This window comes from Sminthopsis crassicaudata, chromosome 5 (assembly GCF_048593235.1).
Source record: "Sminthopsis crassicaudata isolate SCR6 chromosome 5, ASM4859323v1, whole genome shotgun sequence".
Taxonomy (NCBI): Eukaryota; Metazoa; Chordata; class Mammalia; order Dasyuromorphia; family Dasyuridae; genus Sminthopsis; species Sminthopsis crassicaudata.
In genome coordinates, this window is record NC_133621.1 from 211057778 (window position 1) to 211072896 (window position 15119).

General features: G+C 35.6%; 1 protein-coding gene across 2 annotated transcripts in view; it reads left to right on the plus strand.

Annotated features, from left to right (window-relative positions):
* PPM1H (protein phosphatase, Mg2+/Mn2+ dependent 1H) overlaps positions 1–15119 on the plus strand; it is a 304307-nt gene that overhangs the window by 117293 nt on the left and 171895 nt on the right. The window lies entirely within an intron of this gene.

Consider the following 15119-nt stretch of genomic DNA (forward strand, 5'->3'; position numbering starts at 1 on the left):
ACAATATTTATTTCCAATTAGAAATAAAATACTATATGACATAAAACTCAATCTGCATTGAGAGAATAACTTATGACCAGATTCAGTAATTTTGTTTATAACTGGTTATCCTCTAATGAACATCTGATACTTAATCCTTATCATAATAACAGCTTTTAGGTTTGCTGCAAAGGCCCTGTTACTGTTCGCTTTGGTTTTGCACTGTCCAAACAACTTTTTGTCTCTGTCTTCTAACAAAATACTTCTTTCATCCTCAGGCCCATCCTCTTTGTGGTTATCTTCTCTTGCTTCTAATTACTTGTAAACAACAACAAAATATCAAGACCTCAGATCTTGAATCCACAAAGTCTTGTTCCAAGTCTGATCCATCTTTATTTTTTTTTCAATTTAGTATTTTATTTTTCCTCATTACATGTAAAAACAATTTTAACGTTCGTTTTTAAAAATTGGAGTTCCAAATTCTCTCCCTTTCTCCCTCCCCACACCCCTCTTTGAAAAGGCAAGCAATTCCACATATGTTGTACATGTAGTATGTAAAATACTTCTATAATAGTCACGTAATAGAAAATAGACCCAAAAAACCCCCAACCAAAAAACCCAACAATTCCAAAACCTCAAGAAAAATAAAGAAAATGAAACAAAGTATTCTTCATTCTGTGTTCAGACACTGTCAGTTCTTTCTTTGGGAACAAATAGCATTTTTCACCATAAGTCCTCAGAATTGTCTTGGATCATAATGCCATTCAGCAAAGTCGTTCGTGCCTGATTATCTTACAATATTGCTGTTACTTTGTACACAGTATATTTCACTTTGCATTAGCTCGTGTATGTCTTCTAGGTTTTTCTGAGAGCATCCTACACATCAATTTTTTATAGTACAATAGCACTCCATCATAATCACATACCACAATTTGTTCAGCCATTCCTCAGTTGATTGGGCATGTCTTCAATTTCCAATTCTGGCTCCCAGAAAAGAGCTGCTGTAAATATTATTGTACATATAAGTTCTTTTCCTTTTTGGTTTTTTTCTCTCTTTTGAGATACCTACCTACTAGTGGTATTTTTAGGTCAAAGTATGTTTAGTCCTTTGGGCATAGCTCCAAATTGCTCTTATAGCATGATTGAATTAGTTCACAATTCCACCAACAAAACATTAATGCCATTTTCCTTTTCTGTCCTATTAGCCAATGTAATCCCAAAATTGTTTTAATTTGCCCATTTCTTCAGTCAAATTAGAGCATTTTTTCATATAGTTCTAGATAGCTTTGATTATTTCATCTAATAACCACTCATATCTTTTGATCATTTATCAGTTGCACCTAAGGTCAAGAAAGAGCAAACAAAAAAGGCAGCCTCCAATGCAGTTTTCTTGCCTGCCCCCTCATTCGAAGCCTTTCAGAACACTTTTTGCCCAGTGGTCAATAATAGGGTTGCTTCCCCATCTCAGAGCACGGAGGTCTTCAACACAAAGTCACACTTGGTTTTAAGCAGGCAGGGTCTGTGCCAGGGTTCCAGGCCTCCTCTCTGTGATTCACAAACACATGGATTCAGAAAGAGATATGCCTGAATTTTCTCACAGGAACAGTTAGTTAATCAGATTAACGAACAAGATTTGTGAGGGTCTGTTTTAACTTTAGGATGCTAAAATAAAAGAACTTTAGATAAAGGAAGGGAGGAGCATGAACCAATTTTGCTAAAAGGAAAGGAAAAAAACTTAAAACTGGAGCATTATTTTTATCTGAGGCAAGGACATTAAAAAAATCTTTTCTTGTGATATCCAGAATTGTCTCAGGCAGGGACCATTATGTCCAGCAGATATAAGTTGTTAACTGGTTTTTGTTCTTAAGCTTTAGGAGAGTAGATGGGTTATGGGGAGGAGTGATGAGGGGGATTGGTTATGACTAGAGTTATATATAAATGCATTCCAAGTCTTATTTCCTTAGAATCATCCTTATGTTGTTTTGCTTAGTCAAAACACATCAAAGTGTTTGGGGCCTGAAAAATCTGTTAGTTCAGTATCTAATTACAATAACAGGAGATGGCTGTGTCAGCATCCTGGCCAAGTTCATCAGCAGGGGACACAAAAGCTGATTATCTTTCTCAGTGGAGACTTGAGAAGCACTATGGGAATTTAAGTCAGCTAGGATCAAATGGGAATGAGGTGGGGGAGGGGGAAGGTGGAGGAAATGGAGGAGGGGCATAAATATTTGAAACTAGTTCAAAGTTATTTTCCTTTCTAAACTGGCCTCCCTTAAATATTTGCATTTTGTGCCTTTGCTTCTCTTTGCTCTCCTTTAAAAAGGAAACACTGAAAACCCTAAACTAATCCAATTAGCAAAGAAAGATTTTTTGGGGGGGATACTTTGGCTACCCTTTTTTCTATCTCAGGTTCTGTAGTCCAGGCTGTAGTGTGACCTTCACTAACTATTAATTGTATGCTTTCAACTATATGTTGGACCATCAGGACCCGCATTTCTGCTAATAATAAATTTGAGTTTACTATTAAACTTTTTTGGGAATGAGCATCCTAAGTCAATATATTTTCTTTCCACATCATGAACTTTTTGAGGCAGCAAAGGAATGCTTTCATTTTAAGTACATTATCTCCTGGCTCCAGGGAACCCAGAACTGTTGACAGTGATTTTTAGAAGTGTGACTTCTCACAATAGGAATTGACAAGGTCCAGATTTGTTGTGGAGGTCAGCCAAAGAACCCTCTGCTTCTGGCCCCAGCAGGTGTTGGTGCAATCCCAAAAGAATCTGTGACAAAAATATTGAATCTGACTTTGTGTAGCCATGGACTCAACTGAAGTTTCATTACTAGACTTCCCACCTCCTCTTTGTAAAAGTTTGGATGGATAGTTGTTCATGGATGTGGAATGGTGCATATTCATCTTTTTTCGGTGTATTGATTAGTTTTGCTATTTTTCTTCCTCTATTTAAAAAACAAACTATTATAAAGGGTAGCTGTTGGAGTGGATAGGGGAGCAGCAAAAGGAAATCAAGGGGATATAAAAATAGGCCATCAATAAAATCTCAAATAAAATTTTAAAAATAAAATGTAACTATAGCTTTATCACCAAGATACTTTGTACTTCATAGTAACCCTGAAAGACTGTTGAATTATCACCAAGTCAAGTTCAAAACCATTTATTACTATGTTCTTGGCACTGTGCTAAAGGCTCTGTATGTAAATACAGAACTAACAAAGTCAATTTCTGCTCCTCAAGAAGCTTACATCCTAGTGAGAGAAGATGGCTTACTTATCAAAGGGATTTGGGAAAGAAAGATAGAAGTATCCTTTGCGGGACCTGGAGAGTCAGAAGTCCAGCCTGAAAGGGAGTGAAAAACATGGTTGGTTCGGGTTTCTTCCTTAAAATAAAGATGCTGGGAAGAACCAACCAATTAAAGGGGAAAAACTATGGGTCAGAGTACTTCCGGTGTATGAAGTCCAGAGAGTTTCCAGGGCGAAGAGGTTTCTGAGAGATGATAAAATCTGGAAAGAGGAGAAATAGAAATGTGATAGAAATTTTTCTTTTCCTCAGTTTCATCCTATACTTGTTTTTTTAATGAAGAATCCAGGGAGAAAAGGAGATAAAACTTTTTGAAAATGATTTGCTCTACTTCTAATTATTCATATATATGACATGAAAATTAAAGTAATCTAGAAAAAATAAATTGAGAGAGAATAAAGTATTCTTTATGTTCCCTTCCCTTTGTCATTCCTTGAATCAAATTGGATTAATTTATCTATTTGATTCTTAATTATTTCTTTTTAATGTCTTTCCTATCTCCTAGTTATATCTGCAGAGTTGAATGGACCTGGGAGTCTAAGATGAACCAAGCCAAGATGAAAAAAGACTTCGGCTGGCTGAAAGTTATAATTGGCTCTAAAAGATTTGACACTGCTCTGAAAGTATAGTTTTGAAAACTAGAGAAAGTTTTCCATTTACAAAAAACATCCTGTTTTTCAAGCTTTCAAACTAGGCTATTGGTAGCTTGAGTTTGGAAACTACTGAGCCAGAGAAATCTTTTCTCCTCTCTACCCAGCATCCTGCCAGCTCAGCAAACTAAGTAATTGAACTGTTGTATAAATACTGCAGTCCTCTTCTGTCCTTGGGGGAGGGCATCGTGAAAGGATTTCAGTTATTAATTATTCTCTTTGGGTCTCCTGACTACAAGTGTCTAGGATTGTTTTGCCTGTGTCTCATACTCCTTGCCCATGGACCTTATTGAGAATTGCTTTAGAAAGAGGCCCTTAATAAAAATATGAAAAATGGAAACTCCAGGAAAGCTTGCTTAATGCCTCAAGCTTAGGATAAAAATTTGCCACGCAAAAACTGTTTTATAATGTGTTACATTTATATGGTGTTGGTTTGAGTACCAATGGAAATAGGAAGAATAGTTGTTACCATTTGTACAGCTATTTGCAAAATATAGAACTGCAATGTTTTATGATCCAGCATTGTAGCACCTTGGTTTTGGAAAATTACCAAAAACAATCTTGGAAAAATGAGCTTTTAAGCTTTATATAATTCCCATATGCAGTCTAAGACACCAATTTTTCCTTCAGTTCATGGTGCTCAAATTCATTATGCCATCTGTCATTGTCTAAGAAGAAATTGTTCACCTGAGTGAGTTCTGAAAATTTTAAGATATTTTGATAACTGTTTCAATATTTCAATGGTTTTCCTTCTGTGCAATGTGTGTGTGTGTGTGTGTGTGTGTGTGTGTGTGTGTGTGTGTGTGTGTGTGTGTGTTTGTTTTTATGCTCATTTTAAACATTGCAAGAAAAGGTCCATAGTTTTACCCTACTGTCAAAGGCATCCATGGCAAAAAAGAGTTAAGATTCCTATTCTTAGATAGATGTCCTGATGGGCCATCTCTGTTAGTTTACTATCAATAGGGACATCTTCATACACTGTTTTTTCTATATTTAGAATATTAACTCTCCCTGTTGCTGGAAGTTCATGATCTCCAAAGAATCAAAATGTACATCTCACAGAAGGCAATAGAAGAAATAAATGGTGGATGTAAAGAGATTGCAACATATTACCAAATAGAGGGAACATGTCATTCTCCACTCTTCTCCATATCTGTTGATATAGTTAAAATATACTCACAGTTGAAGTTTTTTAATGTTTTAACAAAAGTCTTAAATGTGAGCACTAGGGAGGTATGAATGCTTCTCTAATTGAGTCATAAGGGGCAATATGATTAGCTGAGCAGAAAATGGACCATACCTTTGAGGGCCATTAAAAAAAAAAAAAAACAAAAAAAAAAACGAGTTGTTAGTTCTACTGGGAGTTTAAAGCCAGGAGCCTGAAGTGTGGGGAGGGAAAGCATTCTCTTTTCCTTTTCCCAAAATATTGAGTATAGTTTGCCTAGTGGAAAGACACCTTATTCAGGAATTTGAGAGATTGTCAGTTTGAGAAAGTTAGAGATATAGTTGAGAGAACATTGACACTCATTATAGACTGAGATGGATATAGAAAAGTTAATTACTTGGGAGAGGAAGCATAGAACGGCACCTCCTTTATAAAAGTGATGGACTGTGGATGTAGAACATTGTATATTCAGTTGATATATTGGCAAGTTTTGCTGAACTACTTTTTCAGCTATCTTTAATTTTTTTTTTACTTTCACAAACACCAACAAATATAAACATTTCCATGTGTTAAAAACTAAAATAATGAATTATGTATGGAACTATGAATTTCATTATCTATACTTTGTTGTGGTTGTTTTTTTAAATGTGTTTTCAGTTTAACATGTTAACTTCAAAACTGCCTTGAATTTGTGGCCCAATTAATCCCCTTTTGTTCTCTTCATCTTTTCTTTATTTCTTTGATCCTCTTTTTTTTCTCTCTTTTTTAAAACACCATTTTAACTAGTTCCACATTCCCCCGTAATCCCTCTTCACCAATGTCCAAAAAATCTTCCTCTTAACAAGTTGTTATTCTTTAACCACAAATTAGTGATGTAAAAAACATCTGTCTCATTCTGCTCCTATTATCCTTATTAAGGGATAAGAAACTATTTTATCATCAATATTCTTGAGTCAAAGCTAATGATTTCATTGACCAGAACACTAAGTCTTTCAAAAAAGTTTTTCTTACAATATTGTAGTCATTTAGAAGTCATTATCCAAGGTCTACATACCTAATTTTATCTTACAGTTCATATAAATCTTTCCTCACTTTTTACAGTATAGTAATTATATTTCATTACATTCACGTGTCATTTTATTCAAATGCTCCCCAATTGATGGGCACACAAGTTTTTATTTTTTTTGCTATAACAGAAAGTACTGCTATGAGTATTTTTATTTGTATTGAATCATCCTTCGATATCTTTGGGCTATATGCATAGTTTAGTAGTACTGCTGGGTCAAAGGGCTATACAGTTTAGCAGCTTTTAAGTTGTAGTTCCAAATGACTTTCTAAAATATATGGAATAATTCACAAATCCATTAGGAGTACATTAATGTGCCTGTTTTCTTGTAGTTCCTCCAACAATTCTCAATTTCCATTTTTGTCATTTTCACCTGTTTTGATATATGTAAAGTGGAACCTCAGAGTTGTTTTCATTTTTTGTCCTATTAGTGATTTCAAACAATTTTCATAGGGTTATTAGCTTGCTTTCCTTTTAAGAATTATCTGTGCATATCTTTTGACCATCTATCTATTGGGGAGTGGCTCTTGTTCTTGTATATTAGAGCCAGTTTCTTATATTTCTTGCTATTCAGATCTTTTACAGAGAAATTTGATACAAAGATTCCTCCAACTTCTCCCCGCTGTAATTTTAGCTACATATTTTGTTTGTATTTAAAAGCTTTTCAATTTTACAAAATCAAAATTGTCCATTTTTTCCCTTATAATCCTCTTTGTCCCTTTTTTGTCAGTAATTCTTCCTTTTATCATTAGAAAAAATATCTCCTTTCTTCTCCTTATTTATAATTTTATACCTAACTCATTATGTGTATGATGCTTTTAATGAGATACAGTAGTGAAATTTCCTCCAAATTTCTTTCCTTAAGTCCTTAGCATAGTAGTCATCATCTTTAGATTTATCAAATTTATCAAATGCTTACCTTGTTCTCACCTCACATTCCTAAAACAAATAAAAATAATAAGGATTATAATAATAATTAGCATTTATATAGCACCTGCTATATGCCGGGCACTGTACTAAGCATTTTACAATTATTATCCCATTTGATCCTCATAACAGAACTGAGAGATGGTGATATTATCTGTATTTTACAGGCTATGAAACTGAGGTAAATAGAAGTTATATTGCAGGAATAGGGTTACACAATTAATAAATGTCTGAGATCAGACTTGAACTCAACTATTTCTGCCTCCAAGCCTAGCACTTTTATCAATTCTGCCATCTAGTCTGTCCCAGTGGTTTCCTAACTCAGTTTCCTAATCTGTAAAATACTGTTAATAATAGCATCTAACTTTCAGGATTGTTGTAATCGATCAGAGGAGATATTTAAAGCACTTAGTATATAGTGTCTGGACATACTGGGTTCTATTTAAATGCTAGCTGTTATAATTTTTATTACTATTTCTTAGATATTTTATAAATTATGTAGTTTTTTGAATGGTGTTAATTCTTTATATCTCATTTTCTTCATTTAGTTAGCTGATGATTGCAGACTATTTTATGTCCCGTAAATTTTATGAAATTATTAACTGTTTCAATTCAATTTTAATTCTTTCTCCATGGATTGTTTTTCAGAAAGAGAGAATTTTTTTCCTCTTTGCCAATGCTTTGTTATCTCTCTCTCTCTCTCTCTCTCTCTCTCTCTCTCTTTTTTTTTTTTTTTTTTTTTTTTTTTGGTCTTGTATAATTAGTATTTCTAATATTTATCAAGCCATATCAAATAATAATAGTACTTAATGGGTGGCCTTATTTTACTCTTGACCTTATTGGAAAAATCATCATTTTCTATCACAGTTTACACCAGATATGCTATGTTTTAGATATTATTTACTATATTGTTCCAGACTCAGATTTTTTCCCAAAGTTTTGTTTTTCTAAATTTGGGATTCTTTATGCTTTGCGTGGTATACCATCCTTTCCCCCTCTATATATTACCCAATAATGAGGTTAAAGTGGGAGCAGGTTCCTAAATCTTAGGAGCAGTAGTATGTATTTCTCTCATTAAGCAGTGGTAAAAAGCATTATGTCTACAACAGCTTTGCTACTTATTTTAAAGTTGAAAAGATTTATCATGTAAAAGAACTACCTTGTAAGGAACTCTGAGAGGTGTAGGAGAGAAGGGAAGAGCTAGTCAAAGTAGCTATATTGGAAGGATTTGCATTTTAAAAATTCCTAAACAAGTTGAGGCTTTTCCCTTAATGGGAAGGTAATGTGATGTGATGGGAAAATTTTTGAATTTGATATCGAATTAAATCCCTTCTTTCAAACTTGCAACTCTGGACAGACCTCTGTGGGACCCTGAGGGAGTTGCACTAAATGAGACCTCTTAAATGAGCTCTCTAAAATCTATGATCTTATGATTTCAGTAATAGTGTTATATTGAACTCTAAGGGGGATTGTGAGGAAAAAAAATCATGTGCTTTTTGTTGTTGTAACGAACAGCTGCTGAAATTTCTGGGTAAAAGTAGAGACACATTTGGACCCTCTCCAGTGATATCCTTAAGGGACACACTGAACTTTTATATTTATCCTTTCTAGTATAAAGATTTAATTTGACATATTTGATTATAGATATTCTTCTGAAAGATTCTTGTAAGTGTAATTTTTGTAAATTGTGTATGTGATTGAATTTTGTAAGTCCTCAAATTAAGTGTACAGGGAACCCTATTTAAAAGAACCCCAAAGTGAATCCCTATGTTTTCTAAGTAATCAACATTTCTTCTCCCCTATTCCAGCTCCACCTCATCCATAGTGATGTAAGTTTTGAGAATTCCATATGTTGGGCTCTTTTAAAGGATTTCTCAATTTGACTTGAAATCCCAACAAAATGGAAATATAGTAATGGCCGTTTTGAAACTTATTGGAAATTTAGCACACCATAAGCGAATGACCTTAGATAGAGATTTTAGATACTCCAGGTTTTCAATGTGCTATTCTTAGCTTTAGCTAGCTTGGATGTCTGCCTTGGCCTTTACGGTTGAAAAGAAGTAGAAAAGGAAATTTACTCTATGATATTTTATAAAGGAAATTGTTTTGCCTAACTGGAATCTAAATACATCCAATGACCCCTAAGGTTTGTGAAGGCTTTACTAAAATTAATTTTCTTTTACAAAACTTATGAAACTCTTCATGTTAAAAATCTGAAAAACTTTCCTTCCTTTGGTTGTAATTCAGAGTATTTTTTTTAGATAAAATATCAAATCATTGACTCTTTACTGGATCTAATGTGGTTGATCACACTGGAAAGGACCTTTTTTTGTGTTATGGACCTCTTTGGCAGTATAGTGATGCTTTGGGGGCCCCTTCTTCGAGTCATGTTTTTAAAGGCATGAAATAAAATTCATAGGATTACAAATAAGAAAATCTGTTTTTTATATATATATATATATATATATATATATATATATATATATATATATACACACACACACACACACACACATACACTAAAATACACACACATCTATATCCATATTTATTTTTTTTTAAGTTTACAGACCTCAAGTTATAAACTTCTTATCAGTGGTTTGGGTAGGAAGATATAGAGGATGGCACTGATGACCTAGATCTGAGGCTCTGCTTTCCCTTTATAGTCATGCTTAAATTAAGCAGATGGAGATCACAGCTCCCAGCTGGGCTTTTCAGGCTCCCCCTGCCACCCTTTGCACAGTAAAGTGCACTGGCCCCAATGCCAGCTGGTTCAAAGGACAAAGAAGAGGCAGATTGTCTATCTCAGCAGGATACTGAGATGTGTAGCACTGGACTGTGGGGAAGGGAGAAGAGGTCCTGCAGATTTGGATGAGGCTCTGAGGCTTCAAACAGCTCAGCACCCTGGGAGGGGAGAGCTTTACCTCTTGATGGATTTTTTTAATGCCTGAGTTTATGGACCATTGTATTTTTTTGGATTAAAACCGGTCATGAGACTATACAACCCATTGGGGCAAATGTATGTATAGACTCAGGTATTAGTAATGTTTATTTTACCTCTCTGACTGCTATTTGGAATCTTCCTGTTTTCCTTCCTTTGTTGCCCATGTGAGGGGTATTCTGTTGTACTAAAACCAGTAGCTTCCACCAGTAAAATGAGAGAAAATGTGACTTTGCTGTACAAAGGGCTTTTGGCATGGTGCATGGGGGAGAACTGTAGGACCTTCCTTCAGGTGACTGCCACCTAGGTAATCTTGGGCAATTCATCTAATCTGCCTGTGCTTCAATGTCCATATAGCCAAATAGATTATCTCTGACTTCCCTTTCCGCTCCAAATCTTTCATCCCTTCAACAGTACCATGGAAACTCATCCTTGCCAACTCATTTTTAAGTATTCTAACACCCAGGGGCCCTTCCTCATTTTCTCTTGATGTTACAAGAGTGCCAATAAAGTACACAAACTATCCATTCATTTTCTCTTGGTCTCTCCAAATGATCAGCCATTCTTTTTCTTCCATGCTATTTTGGATATGTTATAGTAGTGCTCAAAGGCCCACTAAATGCAGTTCCATGTGGTCTTCTGGTTGATATTCATTCTTCAGTTCCTTGGAGATTGTCATGTTGGATGCTTCTCAGCTATGATTCAACAGGAGGAATTTGGTATCTTTAAAGTCAGAGGTGTCAAACACGATTAAAACATAATTAGGAAATAATTTAACAATATTATAATGGAGCCTAAATAATGGTAATATGTGGTTTTTCTGAGTCAACAGCAAGGATTCTTGTATGTTTTAGTGGCCTCCACTTCTGTGTAAATTTGAAACCCTCGGTTAAAGAAACTGTACAATATCCTGAAGGCAATTTTCAGCTCACTTAAGTCTGAAATGGTGATGATTAACTATCACATTATTGTAATATTATTAACTATCATATATACAGCATTTTAAGGTTTGTAAAGCAAAAGATTGCAGAATGTAAATTTATATCAGGAAAAAGGCATCCAAATTCCAGTTGAACATAGTAATTGGTCTTGGTCCTGGACCCCAGAAATAGTGATGAAATATATATTTCTTCTTACTTTGTATAGATTATCTTAACAGCCCCATGAGAGGTCAGTGTATTTCTGTCTCCATTTTATGGAAGAGGAAACTTAAGGCTGAGAGCCCTGATCACATTCCTACTTAAGTATCTGTTTGGAGGGTTTAAACTGAGATCTTTCTGACTCCAAGTTGTGCATTCTGTGCACTGCACCAACTGGAAAACAAGGCATTGCTTTGTAATGGGCACCCATCCAGTTTCCTTGGCACACTGGATCACTTTATTGGGCTAACTTGTACAAGATAGTTGTCCTTCAAGGATTACATTTGCTCTTGCTCATGCTGATTTCTTGCTGTACTCAAACTGCTTTAATCATTTTTTTCTCACCTTGTGATTTCTTGTGACCTTTGTTTTAGGTAGCAACACTTGTGACTTACATTTATGGGATGCTGGCACTAGGATACTTATTTTTAGAATTTTCTTAAAAGCACCTCTTTCCCTCCAGTTATACTAATATCTGATCTTTATGTTGACCTTTAAGTTTCATAAAACATTCTCCATATGTTACTTATCTAATACTGAAAAACACCCCATTGGGGAGGTATGACAGATGGTATTTTCTCCATTTTACAGATAAGAAATTGAGGTGGGGGGAGATATTAAATAGTTGTGCTCATAGTGACCCAGTAGTGTCAGAGGTGAGATTTGAGCTCAAGTATTTCTTGACTCTGAATTAAAACATCTTTCTACTGTACTATATCTAGTTCTGAATTCAGTTATTTTTCCATAATACCAAAGACTAGTTATATCCAAAGTGCAGTTAAATTTTAGTAATAAGGCGTCCCATTTTGCTTATCTCTCAGCAAGGCTTAGCACTTGGTAACAGAATAAGAAAGGAGTCATGAACCTCTTTTACCAGTAATAGATACTCAGGAATCAAAAAGACTTGCGTGAACTGATTCAGAGTGAAATAAAAAGAAGGAGGACAATTTTACATAATGACTGTTTAAAACACACACACACACACACACACACACACACACACACACACACACACACACACACACACACAGAAAGGCAGCCAGTTTTGGATTAAATGGGATAACCAGCCTCTGTCCCAGAAAAATCAGAATTAATAATGAAACCTCTGGCCCCTCCTTGCAAAGAATATTATCAAATGTGGTCTTGTTTTGTCAGTCTGCTTGCTTTTTTCCTTGGTTGCAAGGTGCAAGAAAGGTTTAGCAGCTAGATCTTGGGGGTACATAGAAAATAATTATGTTTCAAAACAAACTTAAAGGGATCAGCATAACTTTTAAAAGATAAATTCTTGACATATCACATTGATTTGTCCCAATTCCAGAAGAATGCTTCTTGTATAATCCTTCACTTGCACATCTGGGCGCACAGAGCTCATTACTGTCACAATTCTATTTCTCTTTCCCTGACCTGGGATGGAAAGGGAACAGGAAAATTAGCACGACCTCATTCTCATAGGGTGTTTCTAGGCCTTGCCACCTCGAGGGTCTAGTACACTAGATGAAGTGTCAAGACTACCCTTACCAAAGGACTCACATCTGGGAAATCAACTTATCCCAGGAAAATTCCCTTTAACTTTCTGGGCCATAGCTTTTTCATCTATAAAATAAGATGATCACTGAAGTCTCTTATTTCTCTAATATTCTCTTAACCCAAAAGGTATTTTTCCACTAATGTTCCAAATGGACACAGTATTTAGATAGCTGAGTATTAAAAGGACTAGTTTTTATTAATTAATCTAAACAAGAATTGTCAGATATCCTTTTCACTATGGTAGACTTTAATTTAAAAACAAACAACAAATTTCCAAAATGAATGTAGGATTTAAAGTGAGGTCTCTTAAAAAAAGAATTTATGTACAAAGCCGCCATTCAATCCATTAAGTTTTCTAACAGTAGCTTTAAGTAGCCTAAGGTCGTGATTAGGACCTTACAGAAAATACATACCCACACATACATATAAGAGACTGACATGGATCTTAGGGAATGTGTGTGTGTGTGTGTGTGTGTGTGTGTGTGTGTGTGTGTATTTTTTTTTTAAAGACTGACATGGATCTGGGAGTTGACTCATTCATCTTTCTTTTTTTTTTTTTTTTAATAACTTTTTATTTACAAGATATATGCATGGGTAATTTTTCAGCATTAACAGTTGCCAAACTTTTGTTCCAATTTTTCCTCTCCTTCCCCCCACCCCTTCCCCCACATGGCAGGTAGACCAATACATGTTAAATATGTTAAAATATAAGTTAAATACACTATATGTATACATGTCCAAACAGTTATTTTGCTGTACAAAAAGAATCGGACTTTGAAATAGTGTACAATTGGCCTGTGAAGGAAATAAAAAATGCAGGCTGACAAAAACAGAGGGGATTAGGAATTCCATGTAGTGGTTCATAGTCATCGCCCAGAGTTCTTTTGCTGGGTGTAGCTGGTTCAGTTCATTACTGCTCAATTGGAACTGATTTGGTTCATCTCATTGTTGGAGAGGGCCACGTCCAACAGAATTGATCATCATACAGTATTGTTGTTGAGGTATATAATGATCTCCTGGTGCTGCTCATTTCACTCAGCATCAGTTCATGTAAGTCTCTCCAGGCCTCTCTGAAATCATCCTGCTGGTCATTTCTTACAGAACAATAATATTCCATAACATTCATATACCACAATTTATTCAGCCATTCTCCAATTGATGGGCATCCACATAGTTTCCAGTTTCTGCCCACCACAAAAAGGGCTGCCACAAACATTCTTGCACAATATTCTTGCACATACAGGTCCCTTTCCCTTCTTTAAGATCTCTTTGGGATATAAGGCCAGTTCACTCATCTTTCTAAGGGAGAGTCATCACTAAACACATTTGGGTAGTTAGTGGTGATCATCTATGAATCCCTGTTTCCCTCTGCTGTGTAACATTGTTGTGAAACATGAGCTAAATTAAAGTTTTGTTGGGTTCTACCCAGTGGAACATGGTGATCAAATGAATGTTCCCACTTGGTGTCAGTATCAAAGAAGCACATGTTTCTTTATGTTAAGTTGTGCTTTTTGAGAGAAGGAAAGAGAAAGAAACCAGACACTTAAAAGATAAGCTGTCAAATGTTTCTCTCTTCCTCCAGTGTTAACTCCTAGCTGCTTCCCTCAGCGGGGGTCAGTTGGTTTCTTACTTTCCCCAGGCCTTCCCCAGGTCTTGGGCTCTGATTATCTCAGAGAGCTACCTCTTTAGAGGTTCCCCCATAGAACACTCAAGTCACTCAAGTATGCGGCAACAGGTCTTTATTCAACTCTTTACATAGTGTTTGTTGCCTAACATTCTCTCTAGCATTCCCTCCAGAGTCCCTCCTTCCCTTCTACAGTTCCCCCAGAGTCACCCCACCTTCTGCAACCCCCTTTTTATAGTCCTCAGGTCACATGACCGAGAGTGTACGAGTTTGAGCATGATCAGCAAGAACAAGGAGGCTTTTCCTCATTAATGAGGCTTACTCAATACTTTCAAAGCCCTATCAGGCTCAGGAAGAATAAGCCTCCTCGTGCCTCTTATACTCTGCCCTTGAGATCTGCCCCTGACTCTAACACTCCAAGGAAAGGTGTCATTTTTAAAAATAATTCCACAGATGAGTCTGCATTGGCAACTGAAAAAAAAATCCTATGCATCAGATACATTAAGACACATTCAAATTCTTTGGGATTATGCCAGCTCTGAGTCCTTAATTTTAGATTCTAAACTTTTGTCCCTTCTACCAAAGCAAATTAAATGATATAATTGGGAAACCTCACTGGGATGTTGACATTTTATAATTAATAGTTTGGTAAATTTTCCCCACTGAGTAGAACAGCTAATCCATGAATCAGATAAGTAGAAGAAGTTGTATTTTGGATTGTGATTCCATTTTGTGGAACAGCACCTTGAATATGACACTTAAAAAATGTTGAATAGGGACAGACAACA